This window comes from Rhinolophus sinicus, linkage group LG05 (assembly GCF_036562045.2).
Source record: "Rhinolophus sinicus isolate RSC01 linkage group LG05, ASM3656204v1, whole genome shotgun sequence".
NCBI classification, from domain to species: domain Eukaryota; kingdom Metazoa; phylum Chordata; class Mammalia; order Chiroptera; family Rhinolophidae; genus Rhinolophus; species Rhinolophus sinicus.
In genome coordinates this window covers 165,175,644-165,200,157 of record NC_133755.1, presented here as the reverse complement: position 1 = coordinate 165,200,157, position 24,514 = coordinate 165,175,644, and the positions used below count along the sequence as shown (strand labels likewise).

The window sequence follows — 24,514 nt, the reverse complement described above, 5'->3', positions numbered from 1 at the left end:
TAATATTCCTTCCTAAAAATAAATCTTAACACAGTCTTTAGATATTTTCAGTAAGAAGATGAAAAAGCTTTTAATTTAGAGTTTTGTAGACTTTCACTTAACCAGATTTAGTGATTGAGATGGATAAAGCTCCCCTTTCACATGATTTAATTCTATAATGTAATATTAACGCAAAAGAAAACATCCTTTGACAATTTCTTTAACCAGATTTACCACCTCTGTATGTGCTGAACCCCTTATCAAAGGAAGCAAACAAACACCTTCACTTCTCAGTGAAAAGTATAAGGGCAATTCTGATTCTAAAGCACCATCTACTGTGATTTCACAGGACGGACCCCAGGCCAAGCCCAGTTACTGAGCTATTCTCAAGTTAAAACCTATTTCTTTTTAAACCAGAACTTTAAGTGGGAAATAGTTGTCAACATTCTTTGGGAAAATAACATCTTAAAATTATAATGGAAAATTTTAGAAAATGTGGAGGGGGGAAGGTAAGTAAGCACACAAGTACAGGAACTTGCTAATATTTTACTCTCCATGTTATTTTTACCACAAGATTAGTTTTAAAGAAATCTGGTTTCTGTTTTGATTAAAGATAGGGATGAAATTTAAAATACAGGTTTACAAATCTGTGAGTTGCGGTAGCAGTCTTGTGGAGGAATGGGGGTTTGCATGGCTCATACAAACGGGATTCAGCAGGTTGTGATTCTCCGGAGATTTCAGATTCCTCACAAAACAGGAAAATTACTATGGCCTTGATCATTGATAGACTCTTGCCCCCATCAGTATTAAGTTGTAGATAAGAAAGCAATAAGCATAGCACTTAGGTTTTATAACTTGGCTGCTCAGTCCTTCCAGTTTTCTGGAAGTAATTTCATGTGACATCATACCAAAGTCGGGAGGGGCAGAGGGTGGAAGGAAAAGAAATCAAACCACACTTTTCCATTTGATGTTTCAGCTGTTAGAGGTGAGGCATATCTTTGTCTGCATTGATAGAAAGAATTACACACAAGCCAAGGAAGTGACTGCAGGTAAAAACTGTGTTCTTGCTATGTTTACAGAATCAGATAATTTCAACTACATGGTCTTCCATCAAAGAGACTTTTTCTCAGGACTGATAAGACTGCTGTAATAGCCGTGAAGAATTTAAGAGTCAAGCCCTCAAAATAAATAGATTTAGAGATCAACATATATTAGGTCTCTGTATTTATGTGCATGTTTTTTTCCATAAACAAACTATCCAGTAGAAAGATACCAGATACTTCCCTCCTTTGAAGGCTTCCTGTCCATCCAGACTGAGCACATAAAGCAACCCCCAGGGGAGGCTTATCTAGTCACTGAAAGGGGGACATCCTCCTTATGGATTAGACTGAATTGTAAGAAAGACTATTCTGAAATATAGACTCATTGCACATTACCTTTACTGGGTGTGCTTACTGTCAATAAGTTCTGCCCTCTAGGCTTCTCCTTTTAGTGGTAGCCTTGTTTTTGAGGAGGTGGGGGAAATGGAGGTAAGCAAAGGTGTTCTTGCTTTTTGGGCTTTTTCGTTTGTTTTTCTTTTTCTGTTTTGGGGCCTTTTAGTGGCCTTTCCTTGCGCCTTCGAATCCTCCTCCCCTCATTCCCACTTCACCCTCAGCCCTGCTCAGGCACGTGTTTCCTTTTCTCAAGAGATAATGTTCTTAGTGACACTTTTTAAAAAAAGGTCCATCATCTGATTTCTGCCTGAGGCTGTGAGGCATTTTCACTTGAATTGGGGTCTCTGGACAATAATTGCAAATATACGCGTGCTCCTTGCTTATCAGGCACCATGTTAAGTACGTTCCTCACATTAGCTCATTTAATTCTCAAAAGGCTCTTGTGCTGTGGGTACGTTTACTATCTCCATTTTACAGTCGAGGAAGCTGAGGCAGAGAGAGATTAAACAGATTGCATGAGGTTTCTAAGTGGCTCCAGGTGGCTCCTGGATTAGACTCGAGGTGTTCTGGCCCCACAGCCCCTCCTGCTCTTAATCACATCGCTGTACTCCCTCTAAACTGAAAATCCTTTAAGAACTTAAAGGTGTGCCTTTGGAATGTTGGAATATGCCACTATGGCATGTTGACGGAGAGTAACTTTTGATCCTGGCTTTCCTGAACTCATATTCTGTATATAAATGTCTACTTACACGGTACCAATGTGGTTTTTCTCAATGGCTGTTTTTTAACGTTTTGATTTTTTTCCTCTCTAGGATTGCTCTCACGTCTGATGTGGCCTCTGTTTCATGTCACATCTAAAACTCCTCTGTACCTCCAACTTAGAAAGGTAAGTATGTCTCTGCTAGACCGTCTGTCTGACTTCTGCCCAGTCTGCTCTCCCGTGGTCAGTGGTGAGTCTGTGTTTGCCTCTCTCCGCCTTACAGAGTGAACACCACAGCCTTCTGCCTCTTTCCCCGCAAAGAGTGTGGCATTCCAGAAAACACTTGCTCTCAGAGAATTTGCATTTGAGGAACTTCAGGCCTCCAGGGAAAAATAGGGTTGGGGGATATGAAAACCCATTTTTCACTCTTTAGAAAAATCAAGAGAACATGCTAAGAACTGTCTTTGATATTCACATTAATTTAGAAGTAAGGGGTTTTGTACAATTGACTTACTTACCATGACTTACTAGAAACTTTGTTATCTCCCTCCTTTACATTTTAAAAAGATGTTTTAAAATTGTTTTATCTTAAAAACAAACAAATACAAACAGGAAAAAATTGGAGCCCTTACCCTCCATTGAGAATCACATTTAATATGATTCTAAGTCTCTAAATTATGCTCCTAAAATCATAACATGAGGTGATTCTCAATTTGCATATGTTCTGTCCAAATTTCTTAAAGTTACGAAATAAGTATTATGAAATAAGTGCCCCTAAATCTAGTGTTTATTTGAGGGAACTCATGGTTGGCAGGATCCACAGTACTTATCAGAAATTTTTATTCTTATCGTTCTCCACCATACATCTGAGATTACGATTTGTTCTAAACGCCTATTTCAAAATAGTAATTCCAGCCTTAAATTTCATATTCAGCATTTTGGTTGTTTTCCCCCAGAACATGCATTAGGTCTCTGTTGAAGCCCATTGCCTTCTTCACCCTAAAGCAGGCCTCCCCGCATTTTGCAGCTTTCGTGCTGACAGTGTTGCTTAACCATAATGCTTGGCCTCTCTCCACACATTTTTTTACAAAATGTCCTTGACTGTAATATGCCATATTTTTTTTTTTTTTAATTTCAGTGTTCTTTGGAAGCTTTCTTACATTTCATCTTATGCTTGAATTGTTTTTTTCCAAATGTCTCACTAGATAAACCACTTCCAAATTTATTTTGCTCTTGGGGCTGGCTTCTAGAAAGACTATCCACAGCTGCCCCAGGTGGAAGGCCAAAGTGAAGAGAATACTAGATGTGTTTGTTTAAATTCCTGTTCTCCAAATGATTCTAATTGAAACTAGTCCCCTTCCCCACCAACATATCCAAAAGGAAAATTCTAGCAAAATCTGAAAATGCCCAAATCTCTTCTGCATATTATTTGAATAACTTTATGATGCAGGTAAGACCAATTCACGCCAGTCCCTTTTGTGATTGTTTTCTCTAGTTAAATGTGGTATTGCCATTAAAAGTACAACTAATAATATTATACTGCATAATAATTTAGAAATCTTTCAAATATATGACATACAAATCCTTGAAACATGGTGAAAATAATTACAAATTTCTTTTACAAGTACATGTCAGGAAATGGAATTATATATTGTGATGATCTGAATTAGAGAAGATTATTGAAGTGAATCAGTAATTTATACTTTTTCTGTTATAATTGTATTCTGAAGAATATTCTTAATGTTTTCTAATTGTGAACTTACCCTGTGTGTAAAATCGTTCTTAATACTTATTAACAGGCCATGTCTACTTTGTACATATACCTTAGACTCTGCACCAGTCGTTGTGCCTCTATTGGTAGATATATAAGGTAGAATCTTTTTAACAGCTCTGCAAGGTGGAGAGATGTCACCATAAAGAGAAATTAGGGAACTTGCCTCTAGTTACCCGGCAAATAGCAGAGCCAGTTTTCAGACCTAGAGCCATAGGACACCAAAGCCAGGGCTCTTTCTACTCTGCCACCCCCTCCTGCTTAGATTGTACCTACTGCACTTCGCTTAGTGTTGCTTCATAGATGTTGCATTTTTTACGAAGTGAAGGCAAGATCCCTCCACCAGCAAAAAGATTACGACTCGCTTTATTGCAATGGTCTGGAACTTGACCTGCAGTATCTTCAAGGTATACCTACCTGTATTTAGCAGACTACTGTCGTTTTTAAACTAACTATAGGAGCATAACCTAGTGGGTGTTAAATAGAGTATGCTTCTCACATAATGGAGTAAAGGAGAATAAAACACATTATCTTACCACTTTTAAGTAAGACAGGTTACTAAGAAATATCATTACAATTTCTTGACTTCCTGACTCCCTGAACAAATAAGTTAAAATGAAGGCAACTGGGGGTCATAAGATAAGAGAGTGTTAAATATTACTGTTAAAATTAGTAAAGCACATTTCTCAGTGTGTTTAAAATACCGGTAGGAGTTATGTATGTTTATATTACAACAAAGTGTACTTTATTTGGAGGAATAACCTAATTGATCCATTGTGTAGCATTTACGAAGGTAATGTTTTCCTTTTTGTTTGAGCATAGGGATTAAAAGTGATGCATAAAACAGACACACACACAACCAACGTGTAAATTAGAACCCCATTAAGATGATCATTTCATATTGTTTCCCTAAAATGGTTCTCATTTGCCCTAAAATGGTTCTCGTTTGAGTATATTCAACTCAGAGTGTGCAAGACTGTTGTTAGGGCCAATTCAGGGAAGATTTAGAACTCTCTGCAAAGAGTTTTGTAGAGAAACTTCAGTGTTCAGTTATTGCATTTGTTCTTTTTTGTGCACCTCTTTTTTGTTTGTTTTTTTGTGAGGGTTTTTCCAAGGGAATTAGCATTTTACTGATTTTAATGTATATAATGGATAAATCCAGGAGCATAATCTGTATGTCTGCTGTCTGAGGTCTCTTTCTGTAACAAAAGCCCGAGCATATTGCTCTCCTGATTAAAAACTTTCAGTGATTCTTATTAGTCAGGACTCTTGGTTGCAGTTGACAGAAACTCATGGGACCATTGAAGAATTCCAAACAGCCAAGTGACAGGAGCATATTTGCATGTTAGAAGAATCACTGTGACAGCAGCATTGTGATGAGGATGAAGGAGAGCCCGTCTGCAAACAGAGAGAGACTGAGGAGCCAGTGTGCCTCTCAGTCTCCAGGATGTAGAAATATCCCTTTCTACTGACCTAACTTGACTCCAGGCTTCTTCCTCACCAGGCTGGTAGTAGTTTTAAAGGAAGCCGCGGGAAAATGGAGTGTTGGCCAATAGAGTGGGCTGGTCCTCCATTCTCTGGCATACCTCCCCACCCTCCCTCACCCCACCTCCTCCCCACTTAGTTTTAGGGGTACCGCAGATTGGAAAATAGTGTCCTGTCCGTGTTGCTCATGTCAGATGGTGGAGATTGGGGAGGGGCCGTGTGGGTGTTCATTACCCGCCTCCTCTCTCTTCCCTTTGTGGGCCTCACCTGTCTGTTGTGAGAAGGGAGGCGACTGTCAACAGGCCAGACCCCTGTGAGACCAGAGTGGCCCCACGCTCTGGGTGCTCTGGTTTTCTGCTTACTTGCTTAACGCATCCTCACTTCCGTGTCCCCTCCCTGCAAGTTCTCTTCAATTTCGTACGAGAGACTCACCTTCCTAATAACTAAAGCAGTGGGGGCACTGTCTCGGCACAGTCTGCGTTTGCAACAGGGTACATTGTCCCCGGTAGCTCTTCCTCTCTCAAGTCCATCTCCCACCCGGACGTGTGTTCTACAGGCCGGGCAGACTTAGTGGGAGCTTGTGTGGCAGGAAAATGGGATTTCCTGGTTGCTAATTCTTGTACATCTGACGTTCTTCCTGCCTGAGCTCTCTATTCTAAAAGTTCTGATCGCTGAATAATGGCTGCTATATCTCGGCTTACCTAGAATCCTCCAGTTTGCAGCAGGGTCTTTGTAAGCCTCAGCTGAAGGTCTCAGACATTCAGCCACAGAACTGAAATGGAATTGGCTTTGAGTACATGACTGACCTCAAAGTCTGAATCCCCTTAGACATTTATTGAACTTGATGCCACAAGTACCTACCTTACAGCAACATCTGTGAATCAACAACTTTGTCCCATTAAGATTTTCTATCCTTTCTCCTAGGGCGGGACTCCCCTCCCCCAAAACCACCTCCGTTTCCAGAGCACTGTCATTTCCATCTTATGGAAATCCACAACCCCACTCCCTGTCCCAGGTTGCTGGTCTGGGAGGTACATCCAGGCTTGGGAAGCAGGGCTGTCCTGCACCTCAAGACTAGCAGCAGTGGCTTCTCTCTTTCCTCTTTCTGGTAGACTTCCATTTTTTTCCTTTGTTTTTTTAAGCAATTTGGAGTTTAAGATAAAGGCCTTAAAGATAACTTTGTCTGCCTCTCCCTTTCTAGGTATTTGCATAGGAATCAGAGGAGTTAATCTTGTGAGTAAACGCTTAATGTCTGCTTGTTTCCTTCCTTCTCTACCTGCCACAGGGTCCTAAAGCACACAAGTGCCCCCCCCCACCCCCCCAGGCCACCAGTGCCTTTGCAGAGTCCGCCTCCTCTCTGCAACAGGGGTGGGGTGGCCTGCCTTTTTTGAAAAGTAATCTGGCTCCAGTTCTAGCAGTTGAAGCTCCTTCATATAAACACAGGCGTGCACTAATCAAAGATTCTTAGCACCTTATTGAGGCAGCCTGCAAATCTGCATCTCACTCCACAACTTCAAGTATGCAGGAAGTATCCCCCTTTTTATTTCCCCTAACTATCTGAATTCACACTCCAGCCCCGATTTGGGCGGCTTCGAGGGCAATTTCATCACAGTCATTTTCAGGTGTCTTCCCTTCCCTCATGGACTATGTCCTAGAACCTGGAGATTTCCATGGCACCTGGTAGGTGAGGGACTTGCCTCTGGCCCTTGGCATATCACAGTAGTGGTCTCTTGAAGCCCTGCAGCACCTCTCTGCCTCAAGGCCACCAGTGGAGGCTGGAAATCCCTTGCTCAGGTCTGGCCTTCCTGAGGACACTCCACCCAGCTCTGCTCTCAAGGGTTCTACCCTGCCTTGGGGAACAGAGCTGTGCAAGGGCCCCCTTTTTCCTTTCCAGGTCCAGGGGCAGGAGGGGTGGAGGGGAGAGTGTCTTTTCTCACCCTCTTACCCGCTTTCTCCTTTTCCTGTCCCAGAAGTTGAGCAGAATCTCCTCATTGGGTTTAGATGTTGAAGACAGACTGCTTCTGCCATCATCTGGGCTAAAATACAAGGAATTACAAACCCTGCCACCTGTTTTAGATGAGCTTGAAAGGAAAACTGCTGGGAGGACAAAGTTAGCGTTCCAGAGCTGTCCTGCCCTGCTGGTTTGGAGGCCGTGATGACGGCAAAGCATCACCCAAACAGTGGTAACTATGCACATTAAGAGAAACAAAGAGGTTTAAGAGACAATAAGCTCATAGATCTTACAGTCAGTGAGAAAAGTCTAGTATGACTCCAGACTTTCTGACTGTGGAGAGGCTGGGACGTGACAAGGTGAGGAGACGGACCTGTTAACGCACACGGACTCTGAAATCACACACTCAAGATGCAGATCCCTGAGTGTGGGCCGCTGGCTGGTGGTGCGACCATGGGCGCATTAGCATACCTTCTAAGCCTCAGTTTCCCCGCAAGTAAAATGGGGTTAACACCTCCTACTTATGGTTGTTGAGGGTATTGAGTAAAGTGATGAAAACAATGGCCATCACCTCTGAGCATCCAATAAATGGTAGCCGTTACTATTGGTGCCAGTAGCCAAAATCAGCAGTGCTGGAGGAGAAGCAGCAAGTCTGGAGTTAGCCATGCGGAGCCCATGCTTCAGCACAGGTGACATTCAGGGGTGCTGTGACACCTCAAGTTTAGAGGTAGGTAGGTAAAGTGTCTGGAATTTGAAAGAAAGTTCAGGATTGACGATAGATATTTGGGAGGCCTCAAGTATTTGAAACCTTGGGTTAGGAACAAGGTCCCCCAGGGATTGTGCAAGAAGGTAGAGGGCCAGGAGCCAGGCCCACAAACCTATTCACATTTTGAGGGACCCTTGGCAACATGCCCTCTAAGTAGGAATATCCCACTTAGGGTCTCCACCTCAGAGGTGTAATCTCATTGTTCCCTGTGGTCCACCTCATTGAAATAAGATTTAGGTGTCCGTGATCTACCACATTTGTTGGGCTCCTTTGCGTCCGGAATTACAGACTGTAGAAAATAAAGTTTAAAAACTTATTTGAGAGGCTTTTCAAAAACGAACCTGTACATCTTTAGTCTAGGAGAGTCTTTCACTGAATACCAAGGCAAAATTCCCAGTGTTTGGGTCTTGCCCAGTTCTTTCCCACTCAAATCATTAGAAATAAAAAAGTCAGCCTGAAGAATTTACTTCAGCAAAAGCAGGAGCAGCTAGAGGTGAATGAGCTGAAACTGGAGGGAAATCCCTTTGTTCAACCCTGGTTTCAGTGAATACTCAGCAGGCGGCCAAACCAGTTCATTTACAGAGAAAGACGGTTCTTAAACGCTGTTCCCAGAAGCACATGCCTAGAAAAACATATTGGGACAACAAAGAAGTGCATTCTAGAAATCATACGCTCCAGATTAATGAAACTTTAGTTTTTGTTGTTGGTGAAGAAACAGATCATTTCCCCCAAAATATTTTCCCATTTATTTAAAACAATTAGCTGCATCTAACCTGCCTGCTGGGTGCCAATCCCCATTCCTCAAAAAATGTGATTTTTCTTGCTGCTCCAGAGCTCAGAAAGATCTATATTTAGGAATGTTGAATGGTACAGGGTCATTTTTTCCTTCCATATACATTTTTTAATATAGTCGATGCATCAAAACCTTTTTCTCTGATTTTGAAATTCCAATTCAGACCTGAAAAGCAGTCTGCATCCTGCGAAACTTAAATGCGTTATTTTTCCTCACTGCCTCTTCTCCACTTTAGGAATTGTCCTATACTGCACAGGATTTTCCCCCAGGGCCACGCATGCTTTCAGGTTCTCTGTTGCCTTGTTAACTATTTAAGCATTACACTGGCGCTGAGATGGCAGGTGGGAGAGGTGGAGGGACTTGCTCTCCTCCCTGCCGGAGTTCTCCTCTTTCACTAGTGCTGGTTACATTGAACGGCTTAAGAATAAGCTCCTGTGTGAGCCCTCGGAGGCCAAGGATGATTGTTGAATTCAGAAAGGAATCGCTTTCTTTTAGTGATAATTTGAATATTTTGACAATGAAGCTGAGCTACTCCACTGCTTGGTTTGCGCACTTCATGTCATCTGCACCCTTTCTAGGGAAGCACGAGAGAGCCCCCGCCTCCAGAATTCATAAATTGGTATTGTTCGTTGGTGAGATGGGTAGGAGCAAACGAAGAATCATCCAGAAGAATTTCACTCTCTTGCTTTAATATTTTCTGAAGCCCTTAAAAAAAGAATTACAGGCCTTTGGAGGCCACGAAAGATGTTGAGTATTTTGAGAAGAGAGGTGTACCATGAAGATGATTTGTGAAGTCTTTATAGATGCAAAGCAAGGAATACATTTAAAACAAATTCTCTGGATGGTTCCTACAGTTTTTTTTCCTGAATTTGGATGGGTTACTTTAAAGTTTTAGTTGTCTAAAATGGCCTTAATTTTTCCATTTTTAACTTAAAAGGATGTTCTTATGCAAAATAAATGGACATAGCCTTTTTGATCAAATTAAGAGAAGAAAACAGGCAACCAAATGAAAAAAACACTTAGGTGAGATATAATTGGCTTTGTTTCATCATAGATTTACCTCTGTACTGGGTAAGAAAATCCTGAAAAGCTTTTCCCCTAAGAGGATCAACTGGTTGGAATAGTCTGAGTTGGAAGAAGCCAAGCTTTATAATTAGTTGGAGAGCAGAGGTACTGGATTCCCACTGCTCACCCAGGATCAGTGGTGCACAGCTGGCTGCAGACTCGGCCCTGAAGATGTGGTGTAAAAAGAAATGTCCAGGGCCCCAGTGATGTTGTGTCAGTCTGTACAAAAGATTTCCCTGGTCTCCTAATGCATAGCCAGGTTTGGTAACCACTGAATTGTCCACTCAATTTGGAGCCTTCAGCGTTTTCACCCTGCACATTTGATAAATCTATCTATACCTTTATATGAAGCTTTTGTTGAGAATGAATGCCAACTGGTTATTGCTCACTTTCTGCAATTCATAATTTGTTTCAGGTTCTGTTATTGCATAGATTTGCATGCCTGTTTTATGGTATTCTAATACTGTTGATTTAAAAAAAATTCCATTTCCTCTGAGTGCTATTTTGAATATTTTATATAAGCAATTGTATGGGCTTCCCCCCCCCCCCACTTACAGAAAGCAGGGGAAAATTTCAGGGTTTTTTCCTAATCCAGTTGCAAGTAGGGCAAAGGATATAATAGAAATACTTAAAGCTCTTCTTGAGCAAGATTATATGAAATATTGAAAATCTTTTTAAGTTACAACATAATATTACCACACCTTTTAAATATATGAGATGGCCTAAATGTTTAAGACTTTTGCCATGGGATATAGCTGAGGTATTTTCAAATTAAAGGGTAGTCAGTCTACTGAGGTATTATATACAGGATTTCAAAGTTTAAAAGTGATCTGTTATTTATTAAAATTCATGAAAAAGCAGCAGAAAATCTCCTTTACACCCCGTATCAGCTTTGTGTGCTTTTGAAGTGAAGCTCCAGTTGCAGGATAATGGGGGCGGGGGAAGTGGGGGGGAATGTTTTCCTAGTTTCATTCACTGAAGATGTGCAAGATCTTTTCTTACAGGTTTGAACCCTCAATCAAGCTTCTGAGAGGACTCCATGACCACCTGGAAGCTGACGTTTTCTGTCATCGCGTAGGTACGCAAGTGATGGTACCTATTTACAATGATATCTCTCTGGGCATGTTTACTAATAAGTGCTTGGAAACACATAGTAATATTAGGCAAGGACACGAGGGAGGTTCCAGGTCCTTCAAAAAAAGGTGCTAGTGCAGAATAAATACATTTCCCCCTCAAACTGCAAAAATATTTCAGAGCAGAATTTTCGAACATTTTCTTTTTTAAAAAGCATTCGTACACTCTACATTTCAGGGAATCAGGATGCAATTCGCAACTTTTCATGTCCTCTGCTGCCCCCCAGCCACATCACCGTAGAATCTGGAGGTCTATGCGATTTTCTGCCGACAACTCTGTCAGTTCAGAAGAGTTCAAGCTGCCCTAACTACACTCGTAACTGTGCACATAGAGGATGTGTAAAGGTTGCCCTCCCTCTGCAGAAGATGTTGACTGATAAGCGTGAGGAAGATGCTTCTCACATACCAGTATGCTAGGGAATCCAGCGACAGGGTCTGAGGCTTTCTTTGGAAATACTGTAGTAAAAGCTACTGCTGAAGTCTGCTGCTCTGCAGACAGCTTAGCTAGGGGGAGGCAAGGTGTAAGTGGAAAGAGCACTCCGCTTAGTTCTGAACACCTGGGTGTGGCCTCTGGTCACTGTTGTGTCATCAGTAATGATTAACGGAAGCTGACACTTTCAGGGCACTTACTGTGTGCCGGCACTTGGCTTTGTATAGCTCAGTACTTGCAGGATCTTATTCACCAGTGCCCATGGGTAGAAAACTAAAGTCTCTGAATCTGGGTTTCCTCATCTGCTAGCTGGGGATAAAAATGCCTTTCTGCCCATCTCACGGGGCTGGTAGGTGGAAATTATTAGGCAGAATAGCATGAGAGGGCTTTCTGAGCTCCACTGAAGCACCTGATTGTTTTGCTAAATATTATTTTGGTTCCCTTTGAAATATAATGTTACTAAATAATATTTTGATTTATTAGCCAAGAAATTGAAATTTATCCCAACGCCAGTCTATCTCTACTAGGAACTGAGCAAGGCACTAAGCAGTTCTAATTGTGGGAGTGGGGGGCGCAGAATCTTGCAGTTGTATCTTCTGTTTGCTGGGTGATTGACATTAGAAGACTGGGCCTGATAACCAGTAAGATCCTGGAATGTGTCTGCCCAGTACTCGGTGGTAAGTCTGTGGGCTGAAGACAGGTAGGGGGCAGCTAACACACCAGGCAGTGTCCGTCTGAGGAGCAGAGTGGGACAAGCCCAGGCAGGATGGACAGGACAATCGCGAGGCAAGCAGGAAGGGAAGCCCAACTTGAGACATCGCTATAGGCTACTGGGAAGGAGCAGCAAGCATGCAGCGGTGGGAAATTGAGGCTTATTGTAAGCAAGGTGCCCGGCCTCCAGGGCGCCAGGAGCACAGAGCAGCACATTGAAGCCGCCTATGGATGGGCTGTGGGATGGACCACACATGTGGATCGCCAGGACAGCTCCTTAGAGAGTGCGCATTCCTCCCATTGAACTGGGTATAATTGTAATGGTTTGTTAAACAAACAAAGGCCGTAAAGCTGTGAATGGGGGAGAGAAAAGAGTTAAGGTGAAAAGGAGAGGAGGCCCTGCTTGCTTGTGTCCTCTCTTTGTAAGCTTTCTCCCCCATTTCCTTGACATTCCTTTCTCCCTTTCAGAGAAGCCAGTGTGGGACCTTGGAAAAGTTGCCTTGTCTCTCTAGTGTCATTTCCTTTTAAGATGGAAACCTGATGAAATCTTTATCATCTTCAAAAGAAAAAGGGGAAAACGGGGGTCATCCTAAAGGACCAGTGATAAATCTTTTCCTATTTCAAATTAAGTATTTCTGGATGAACAATTTGCTTTGCATCATTTGAATTTATTGGAGGTGACATGGGAAGGCAAAGAGGACGTTCTCGCTCAAGCATCATGTAGTATTGTGTCTAATAAGTAAGGCCTGTGGCCTCAGAGGTGGGCAGGCGTACTTGTGGAGGAAAGGGAGTGAGCTTGGACTGGGGGCAGCAATTTCACTTTCTCTCTTAATTGTGTACAGTTTATAGTAAAGAGATTTCTAGGTGCTCATCCATTGAAAAGGCTGGGGGGAAAAAAACAAGCAGGAATTGTCACGTAAAACTGCCAATTACATTTGTGTCCATTTGGGTAATCAGATTTGGTCTCAGGCTCACCTTGTGTAAAAAGAACCATTTAGAGTTTCAAAACAGTACATTTTAACCAGCTGTGCCCTCAGGGTAATGAAGCTATCCGTAGGGGAGGGATAAGTGATTACTTGTAACTGTTTTCCTGTGTAAAGTGATCTGTTGATGAGCCGTCCTCACTTTCGCTGGCTCTTGGTTCCCTGTAGGATAAGCCCAGATTGCCTGGTGCCTGGGACCGTTCGTGTTCGGGGCACTGCCTCCTGTCCAGGCCAGTCTCCTGTCCCCTGACACGTGTGCCTGCGTGCCAGCCGCACTGCAGCCCCAAGGCAGGCACTCATTACCCTGTGCTGCTGCTTCCTGCCTCTGCTTTTCTGTGTTCTCTCTGCCTGACAGACACCGCCACCTGTGTGTCCACCTGGCACACTCCTAGACTCAGCCTAAGTTGCTATTATCATAATTTAGACGGTACAGATATTCCAAAAGGAAAAACAAAAGTCATCTTTGATTCCACCCCCTAGAGATACTCTGCTGAAATATTGTTACCTGTACTTTCAGACCTTTTTCTGTTTATTGAGAGAGATTGTTGTTTTAGGATCAAACAGTCCACCTAAGTCTTGAGCATTTCCCCCACATCTCATATAGTTTTTAAGTTTTCTTCAAGAGATGTTTAACTCATGAATCTGGCTTCCCGTCACCAATGTGGCCAGTCTGCTTTTCTTGTTTCTTTTCTCAGTTGAGCTTTTACCCTCACACACTTCCTGGGAAGGACCCGGGCTTTTCTTTTCCCTAGAATGGTGACCGTATTAGGACAATAGGCTCTGTCGCTAATTAGGTAGTTTTGGTTCCTCCGTGCCCTACTCTTAGAGTCCCAGGAAAAGAGATCACGGCTGTCAGCTATAGAAGCCTATCCTAAAAGGGCCTAAAGCCAGTCGCTGAGGGTTTGCTGGGAGGGGGGAGGGGGATCTATTTTCAGCTGTCACAAAGAAATAGTCCCCGTCACTGACTTTAAGGACTAGAAAATTTTCTAATACCAGAGGCTCTTTGGATTTCAGGACGGCTCTCCACCTCTCACCCCCACCGTGCTACCTCGAGTTCCTTACTAGTCTTCTTACAACAAGGCCCATTCCACGTCAGTTGGAGAACCAATCCTGGACTTCACACTTGCCTCTCTACAAACACTTGTTTGTAGACATTTGATATTTCTTCCTAAATGTTTGTATTTAAAAATACAGTGCATGTGGTGGGGAGAGTAAGTGTGGAAGATTTAAAAATCTATGAAGACGTTTCCTTCCCTCCTGTCTCCCAGAGGGGTATTATGCCGTGGAAGTGCTTTGGCCTTGTCTGGGGACGGCCAAGCTGTGCAAGCCCCTGGCATCCACTCTGTCCAGGTGAGGGGAGGGGGCTAGGGTGCTCACAGACCGCTCAGTCTTCTGTGACTCTTTGAGGCTCCCGTTCCTGGGCGTCTGCCTTTTCCATTGCTTCTTAGTTAGGGCTTCCTCCCATTCCAGCAGAGACAGAGTTCTGTGGGCATTCTCTACCTGCTTCTACCTCTTCTCTTCCTACCTTCCTCTTCCCACGTCCGTATAGACCAGGGTGACTATTAAATAGGTTAGGTATTATCGTCAGTTTGCTAAGCATAACAAAGAAAGGGTCCCACCTGTAAAAAGGCTACCTTCTTTTTGGAGAGCGGGCCACCAAACATGGATTTTGAGCTCTTAGGGTCTTATTTTATACTATCACCAGTTAGAAATTATTTTGGAACAGCTTATCCAGTTTTTCTAGTGCAAACTTAATTCTCATTTTGCTCATTTTTACCACCATAGACTTGTCACTACACTGTCTTACCCAAAAGGACCTGGGAGAATTGAGAGGCAGAAGGCTTCTTCTGTCCTCGGAGCCTCAGAATTACATGTCCCCACAAGCCTGCTGCCACCCTTTCCCACAATGCAGAGCAGTAGCCTACGGGAGGCTCAGTCTAGCTGCAGCCTGCCGTAAAGAAAGCAAATTCCTCCTCAGCCCCAGGACAACCCGTTTCACCAAGCCACTCTGGGAAGGACAGACCCTGGTGATCATGTGAGCTTCCTGACAGCATCTGAGGCCACCCATGTAGAGCTCAAGAGTAATTTATGAAGTCACTTATAGAAGCCAGCTTCACAATGGTGTCTACTTCCCTGAAGCCAGAGAGTATCGTTTGCTCTGTTTGGCCTCCGAGAGCACCTCAGCCCCCCCCCCCCCCCCCTGTGGGTCTCCTTGCTGCCTTGGGTGCCCATTAAGCACCTTAAACTCAATGCATCTAAAACTAAACTCCTAACTCCAGTGTTTTGCCAGATTTTTCATCTGGGACTCATCCTCCCTTTCCCTGTCTGCCACCACTGTCACCTCTTTTCTCTAACCTAACCTTAGTCCTAATCTAACTGGTCTGTTTACAGAGTGTCATTTCAACCTGCCCTCTCTTCCTTTCCAGGCCACTGTTATCTCTTCTGAGATACGGCAAAAGCCAAATTGCTCTCACTACCCCAGGTCCCGCCACTCTCCAGTATCTTCCACGTCCCTGCATAATTACTGTAAGTGACAAGGCTGTTGCTTATGAAGGATTCCGGTTGCCCAGCTCCCTGGTCACCAGTCGTCCTTGCCCCTTGTGGTTTGGCTCCTCTAGATCTTCTGTGCTTATGCCTTTCCCATGGCTTCTCATGCTCATCGAGCCAGTGTTGTGTTGGCATTCCCTACCTACTTCTGCTTCTCTCCCCACCTCCCTGATGGCCTCGCTAAGTAGGTTAGACAGTCTGCGTAAGTATTACAACATAAAAGCCCACCTAGTGGGATGGAGCAGTACATCACTGACCTTTTGTGACTGGTCTTTGTCTCTCTCTTCAGCCTGCTTGTCCGCAGTGTCCCCATATTTGCTTCATATTCCAATCGTACTGAGCCACTTCTTTTCACGTGCCCCGTGTTGGTCCATTCTCTTGGCCTGAAACTGACCCCCTGTCCTTTGGACACTAGGTATACTTGCAGGCTCAGCTTTACCTTCGGCTTCTCCATGACACCCCTCTTGATCTCCTAAGCAAGACATGATCACTCCCGACACAACTGTATTCTTTAACCCCCTTGAGTTTAATTATTTTCACTTTTTTCACATATTTAATAGTATCATATCTGTTAATTCCTAAGGAAGGGCATCTTTAGAGGCACATGTCCTGTTCGTGACCCCAGTCTTATGTATCGCCTCTTTTCATTAGTTGGTTTTGCCTGACTTTCTATTTTTGCCAGTCTGGTTGGTTTAAAAATTGAGTTTCACTGCAGAGTGTTTGAGTGGGTGGGGGTGATGTTAAGAACTAAAACAGAAAATGTCAGATGTGTAAGTGCATGAAAAAGAAAAAAAAAAACCGGCACGGAATGGGGGCATAAGGAATGGGTTAGGGTGGTGTTGGTCAGGGATTAAATAGGTTAGTGAGGATTTGAGTTTTGCCAGCCAAGTACAATGAAGAGACAAGGCCCACAGAGTAGAAAGTACAAGGGAAATCATTTTAATGATGGACCAAGAAATCTAACCTGGATAATATTGCACATATTTTCATTTGTTTGTTAGTTGAGTTTCCCCTTCTGTGAAATGCCTTCATATTTTATTTTCCACTTGTCTAATCCTGTGCCTATATCATACTGCCTTAATTACTGTAGCTCTCTCTCTTTTTTTAATCTTTTATCTGTCTTTCACCTTTTTCTTTTCTGAGAGAAATCATGGTCTGTTTGTGTGATGATGACAATGATCCAGTAGAACTGGGAACATCTTGGCTATTTTGGACATTTTGCTCTTCATACAAAATTTAGGATGATCTTGTCAAGTTTCAACAAAGAACCCTGTTGAATTTTTATTAGAACTTCATTGAATTAACACATAAATATGGAGAGAACTGACAATATTACAATAATTCTTTGTATTTCCCTGTTCGTGAACATGGTATATTTCTCCATTCATTTAGGTCTTCTTTATATCTTTCAGTATAGTTTTATAATTTCTCCATAAATATTTTGTATATCTTTGGATAGATTTATTTCTAGATATCTTTGTTTTGTGGTAATGTATATGGTATTTTAATTTATATTTTTGTTTGCTGGCATTCAGAAATACAGTTGATTTTGTATTTTGATTTTCATAACTAAATATCTTGCCATACTTTCTAATTCTGATATTTTATTTGTGGATTCTCTGGAGTTTTCTTTGTAGACAGTCATCTGTAAATAATGAAAAATTTATGCCATTCCAATTTTATATCTTTTGTTTCTTTTTAATGCTTTGTTGTATGGTATACAACTTCTAGTACAAATATTTAACAAGAAGCAGTGATAATAGGTACTTTTATCATCTGATGAAGGTTTCATTAACTTAAAAATTATCTCCTCTTTCCTGCTTCTTAGTTTGACGGTGCATATTTTGACCATTTAACTTATGAATGATTTTACTGTTAATTAGTCTCTAGGTTATATTAGCTGGATTATAAAAGGTTGCTTGCTCCATGGTATTAATCATCATTGAGCATTAGGACTAGCAAACATGTAAAAATAGCATATACCCCCAAAAGAAGCTACTCTGGCAAACATAAAGGTGCCTAAGGATCACCAGGGGAGTTTATTACACATACAGATTCTCAAATGCTAACTCAGTGAGTTTGACTCGAGTGCCTGTCCCTGGACTCTTGCACTAGCCACTGCCTTTTTTGCTGTTGTTTCTTTAAAAAAAAAAAAAAAAAAAAAAAAATCCTGTTTTTTTAGGGATTTCTTTCTCTCTCTAGGATATTAATGGTAATTGTTTCTGAAGTTTTCTTCTCTCAATAGCGTTTTTTTTTCTTTATCCTAGTTGCTTTTTTCAGTTTGTTCTGTGCTAGTTTTTCCTATTAGATGCTTTCTTCTAATTTCTGGTGACCCTCTGCTGCTCGCTGACTTATGAGTGGAGCCATTAAAAGCTGATGGAAGCTTTGTGCACTTAGATAAGACACGTTTACAAGGCTTCCTTGTAGGGTAAGGCAGGTAAAGCCTTGAGATTGCCATTTGTCCTTTTTGTTAGCTCTTTTCTTTTGGGATGGTCAACTTTCCCATGGAAGACTCCTTTAATCTCCTGCCTTGGAGGATGCAGGCCTGGTCACTGGTGTTCTGACAGCCAAAAAGGGTAAGTGTACAAACTCCCACTTATGTCATCCTGTGCCAGCATGGTACCCGCTCTCATGCCCTCCACTGGGAGTGTGTCAGAAGGCTAATAGACTTTAACCACTCTTGCTTTTATTCCCCCCCCCCCCGAAGTACCTGATGCCCACATTTATGAGACGTTTGATGGGTTCTGTAGGGTAATTCAGGTTGCTTCATAGCTTTTTATTAAAGGCTTAGAATTAGCTTTCTTAGGACTGCTAAGTCAGACCCCACTGTTTACCTGCTAAGAAAATAAGAGTGTAGTCACTAGGTTAACAAAATGAAGTCTCTCAAGGTGACACTTAAGAGTCAGTAGGCAGCACACCTGATTGTTCGGGAGGCTGTGGGGGAGCAGGTGGTGAGGTGAAAGGGGTGCTCCCCAGAGCAGAACAGAGGGGCAGGTCAGTCAGTGCTTCCCACCTGCAAGTACACATGGGGGCAAATTGTTCCAGTCATACTAAGGAGGGGATGTCTAGCAGGCCGTTGAATAAACAGTTCTGGAGGGAGCTCAGAAGCACCTTTTGTGGAGCCAGGGTCTCACGACACATTTTTCTCTTTCTCATTTAGCCACGGTTTTTAGTGATCTACTTTCATCTCCACCACGGCCACCTTAGCCCAAGCCACTGGGGTCTCCCCTGGACTTTCATAATCACTTCCTCAGGGGTCTCCCAGTTTTACTCTCTCACCATGAGGAAAGAGATCTCATTCCTCTGTCTGGCAGGGAGTGATTGGGGAAAGGAGGAGTTTGCCAGGTGGACAAGGGTGGCAGGGTATTCCAGGATGGGACATAGCATGGAAGACACAAAAGTGTGAGAGAATGGGCACATTAAGCACCTAGCAAGTGGACTGATCTGTGGCCTCGGAAGCCTTTGAGACACTGAAGGAAGGAGGTCTGCAGACATAGCAGGGCAATAGGCCTTGTGGATCCAGCTTAAGAGTTCATGCCAAATAAGAGCCTCCTTCCAAGTGATGTGTCAGGTCAGGTGTTACTGAATTTTAATATCTTAGTTCTTTATTGAATATATGTATTTTAATAAAAGAATTTTAGAGAGCCTGACAAATTAATCTCAATGATTTGGCAGCCTGTTCTCCAGTTAAAAGGTAGGCCTGTCTTACATGATAGGATCTGTTAAATTATCATCTATACCCATATTTGAAATGACATTTGTACAAGGGGTTTACTGTGCTTGAATTTCAGAAGAAAATTATTATAGAACTTTTGTTTTTACTTTAACCTGATTGAGGCAAAAAATATATGGCCCATGGATTAGGAAATAGGATCAATGACTTTGTGAAGCGTCAAAATGAATTGTTGGTACCAAGAGGGATTGTCTCTTTTTTCATCTAAGTCAGTGTCCTTTAACCAGTTTGAATCGAGGACCTCTTAGAAAATCTGAAGAAAGTTGTGGTCCCTCTTCCCATAAGAATTCCAATATACATGGCTGTTTATGTTGCATAGAGTTTCAGACAGTTCATAGTCACGAGCCACAGAAGCCAGCCATCAGCCCACTTAGGAACCTCTGCTCTGAGTTAAAGCTGAAGACCCAGGCACAGCCATCTGGTAAGGTGCTTGTCAGGCCTCACATCTATAATCTTCACCAGATTAGCCCCATGAGCCCCTGTTTCGCTAATTAGACATATAATGAGCCCCAACTCTTGTAACATCATACTTGCTCACATACAACACCTAAATTTTATGACTCGTGTGCATAATAAAAAACAAGAGGTTCTGAGTAGCTTTTTTGAGCTCCTGTTGATGTTTCTAGATAGTTTTTTCATTGATGATACTTGCTACCAAAGTCCTTCAAAGAACTGATAGTGAGGGAAGCATCGTCTCTAGAACTGCCTGAGAGCCAAATAACCAATGAATTTCCATTTACCCTGCTCCGTGACTGGCTGTTTATTTTGTGAGTATAAGAAGAAAGAGAAACTTATTAGAGGCTCTTTTTAAATTGGCCTTAAATAGAAAAACAACCCTAGGTTTTGGGAGTATAAAAGAGGGGGAAAGGTTTGGAGTAGAATCTTATATACAAGGGATGGTAATGAATGGAATCAAAAAAAGACCTTAGCGTTCCCAGGTTGGAAGACTGAAAACGGCAATTCAGTTTCCTCTCAGAAATGGGCCTTGTATTGTGTCACTGGCGACAATGGAAATAGAAGCCAGAAGTCGTAGTTTATTTTGAGAATGTTGTAGAACATTTGTCCCCCATTAGATGATTGTGTTACGCAGCACTGGGGACGCTCTGGAACTACAGTTGTGCTCTGACCTCTCCCTCTACCGTCATATACCATCAGCCCTCAGAGAGCACAGTCCTTCCTGGCTGTTACCATATATATATGTTCTTATTCCAATCTGATCCTCTCTCATCCCTAAAATAATCAGCATGAACAGAATGAAGCAGATGGCACAAGCCTTCTTTGGCATACTGGCAGATCTGTATCACTCACTCAGTATTTTTAGAATCAAGGGGATTGAAAATTATGTCCTGAGATGTTTTGGGGGAAGACTTACTATCTTCCTAGGGTGACAGGTGTTGAAATGTTACCGTATTTAAGACTCAAATGCAATCTGCATGTCAAGTCACAGAATGGACTGATTATCTATCATCAGGACCATCCCTTTGTCAGTTCTGCTAGGATTGTTGGTGGTTTGCCAGATAATAGAAAGTTAATCACAAGTCTGTTTTAAGGATGTGGCCAGAAAGCGCATCAGGTTTCCACCCAAGATTGGAATCAGTAGCAGCTAGCCAGCACTGGTCAAGTACGTGTGATGGGAGATGTTGTATTAGCCTCACGGTTTATTTTGTAAAAATAGCTGAGCTTTGATCCTTGGCCACAGTGACTTTATAGTCTGTTGGGGAAGACTATTTTTATAGAAGTTTGTGATTATATCATGAAAACCGTGCACATATTTATATTTGAAGGTCCATATTAATGAAATACAGTTACAGTGAGTGAAATATAACCATTTGTAAATTTGAATTCATCATGAAAAAAGACTTCCTGAAGAAATTAAAGAATGCTTACTGTCATATAATTATTTCAGTTCAATATTTGAGGACCAACTTTGCACTTAGCATTGGGTTAGGTGTATTTAACACACAGATCTAAAACTCAAAAAGATAGTCTTGGGGAAAGACCATTTTATAAAATAAGTTAAATAAGTATGAAAATGTGTAAGTGGCTTAACTTGTTGTTGTTGTTGTTCTTTGGGAGAAAGTTTGATGGGGAACAAAGAGTTGGAGAAAATGTGCCTCACAATTAAATAAAATATGGCCGTGTCTGAAACTTTTTGGTTCTATACCAACCATCTTTGAAGGCCCAGGAACACTGTAGATGATAATGTCCTTGACTGCTGGACTTCTGAATTTAAGGAACTGGCTGGAGATTGGATCTGAGAAGGACAGGCACCTTTCCTTTTAAATTGAATAAATCTTTTTCCTTTGTATTCTTGATGTGTTGGTAAGCAGTCAGTGATGGTTGGTATCTGTTGAGAAACAAAGAATGCAGGCTCATTTTTACTTGCGCCCTCATATGTCCTTTCTTTGTGTGTAAGTGCGTGGATTAGCCAGGCTTCTGGTTCCTTCCAGTGTGAATAATGGTGAATTATACTAGGGAGAAATTGTGTCTTTTTTCCATTATATCCATAGCTCAGTGGTTAGAACCATGTGCCAGCTGATGGTTTCTACTTTCTATAAATACCATATATTTGTACCGTGCATTTTTAGATTACAATGTGCTTTCAGATCCATCTTGTGTCACTTGTTGTCCCAAGCAGCCCATGCATCAGGTAGATGCCACAAATGAGGACACTGAGTCTCAGAACTTAGCTCACAAGTGGGGAAGCTGGAGTTTGAACAAGGGGACCTTTCCACTGTATTCATAGAACAAGTGACTGGATCCACATCAGTTCCTCCCACGCTGCAGGGAAACACCTGAGGGTGAGTCAGCAGCATGGTTGTGTCTCAAGGAAAGCATAGCCTTGCCTTCGTCTCGTCTGGCAGTGAAACTGAGAGCCTGCCTGTGCTGTTCAGTACAGCAGCCATTAGCCACATGTGGCTCCTTAAGTAAAATCTGTTTCTCAGCATCACATTTTGAGTGTTTAGTAGCCATTATATATATATATTTCCATCATCATAGAAAGTTCTATGGGACATACTAGTCATCTTTCCTAAAGTAAGAGTTGGGAGAATGAACTCACTGCGGGCAGTTGATAAAAAGAGTGTATGCCGGGGCCTGCCGTAGGTGAGAGAAATACCAAATCCTCATCCCGAACCTGCTCCTTCTGAATGACTAGTGCTACTTTGAGTTCAGCTATGAAGAGAATAAGGAGATAAATTTCAACTTCACGTTGTGTGTATTTTTTAATTTTTCTGGCAGACCAGGGAAGAACACAGAGCAATTTCAAATGAATGAGTGTATTTAAGGATGATGATAAATTCTATGCCTTTTATAGCCAGGCCAGTATTAGCCAGACGTAGGCTGGAGAAGAAGTAGGACACATGAGACCTGGCAGCAAAAACTCGGCCGTACAGGATAGAATTCCTGGAAGGAACTATTTTGTTTGTGGCCAGGGCTGTTGGGTATGCCTCAGAGTAGGGCCTCAGGCAGGAGGTGGATCGCTGTGCGGGACAGGGCGCTGGGGAGACGGGTTGGACGGAGCCAGGCGGGGGTTCAGTTTAAGTTCACCACATGTAGTCACAGAGGAACAAGGTATGTGCAAGCTGCCACCAGAAAGAAGGTTTGGTGCCAAGATACTGGCTGAACAGGCCCGGGTGCCTGGTTGCGAATCGGTGCTGAAGCTTCAGGTTGGGAGTGTGCACGACAGTTCTGAAGGGTCCGAGCAGGTGGGGCAGGAGCATAGGGGTGTCGCCTGCTGTCGGCTCTGTGTGAACTCCGACCAGACACTGTAAACATCTGAGCTAGTTGAAGAGGAACTCAAGGAGTGTGCTGCGATTTTTGCCCAGTAGGAAAGGAATGTGTGTTTGCCTGTGTACATGTGCTAATGCTGATATTTAAAGGTGCTTGAACTGTTAAAATAAAATTTCATCTAGCTAGATTCCGGCTTTCTGATCCAAAAGTAACTGACAAGGTAAGTAAAAAGGAACTTTTCACAATAAAGAGCAACTCTAAAGACTTGGCAATAAATGAATAACTACAGAGCACAGATTCTTTGCAGACCTACCTGCTGTGATTGGTCCGTTTACCATGAGTGCACTGCTTACTTGGCAAAGTACAGAGAAGGCTGGCCTGCGTACAAAAGCTACTCCAGTGTGTTTAATGTAAGCATATAGTACTCTAGTTGGCACGTGAAAGGTTAGCGTCTACCCGCCTGAGAATTACTCCTTGTAGAGCAGCGCAGGTAGGATAGCCAGGGTTTTTCTCTGTTGTTCATGACGTTGCCTCGGACTCTTAAGGCTCCTCAAATGGTGGTCCGCTGGTAGAAAAAGAGGAGCCAGGTGTTGGATGACTTTGGGCTGGAAGGGTGGTACTAGTTTGGGTTTGAGGCAGTTGAAGTTGAAGAGACAGCAGGCCTGCCAAGGAGCGGCTCACCAACCGATGGCTGGATTGGCCCTCCAGGGTGGGGCTGGGACATGAAGCAATGTCGCCAGAAACAAAAGGCGAAGAGATTAGTACAACAGTTTACTAGAAGATGGTGCCTCCACATTTAAATGAGGGCTGAGCCGCCCCCACCCTCATCAGTTTTGTTTCCAGGGGAATATTTTGTCTCCCCTCCAGTTCAGTTCTGTTGCACATCAGTGAACTGAACTAGCTTTGTTCACGTTTTGTTTACATCATAGAGTTGAGTTCTTCTACAGGGTAACCTTACAAGCAAATTAACTGAGATGTATACAAATTATTTCATCTCATCCCCTGGAAGTTTAAACAGGTGTGATAAACAATGTGTGTTATGCTAACAGTGAGTGAAGAGGAAGAGCCCAGGGTTTGAATAAGCAGGGATGATTTTTGTTTCTGTACCAGTGAAACAAACACACTGAGGAGTTGTGTTTTGTTTTGTTTCTCCCAGTTGGTCACTGAGCCTCACTGACCTGAGCTTGTGGTTTGAAGCAGGTAATACCGAGTCTATGGAAATAGCTGTCTCTGCCATAAAGGAAAGTGGGCTTCATCCACCATCACAACACTGTGCGTGACTCCTTGCCGCTCAGGAGAAGC

General features: G+C 42.6%; 1 protein-coding gene across 17 annotated transcripts in view; it reads left to right on the top strand.

Annotated features, from left to right (window-relative positions):
- PLAGL1 (PLAG1 like zinc finger 1) overlaps window positions 1-24,514 on the top strand; it is a 105,273-nt gene that overhangs the window by 73,073 nt on the left and 7,686 nt on the right. For 2 of the 17 annotated variants that reach the window (XM_019744477.2, XM_019744487.2), the window contains exons 4-7: window positions 2,225-2,298; window positions 6,570-6,601; window positions 7,339-7,551; window positions 10,948-11,021. The gene's annotated coding sequence lies outside the window, so the exon portion shown is untranslated. Of the gene's footprint in view, window positions 1-2,224; window positions 2,299-2,395; window positions 6,477-6,569; window positions 6,602-7,338; window positions 11,022-18,304; window positions 18,324-18,387; window positions 23,623-24,514 lie in introns of those variants that run through there. The other 15 variants (XM_074333673.1, XM_074333677.1, XM_074333675.1 and 12 more) reach the window with 10 other exon arrangements.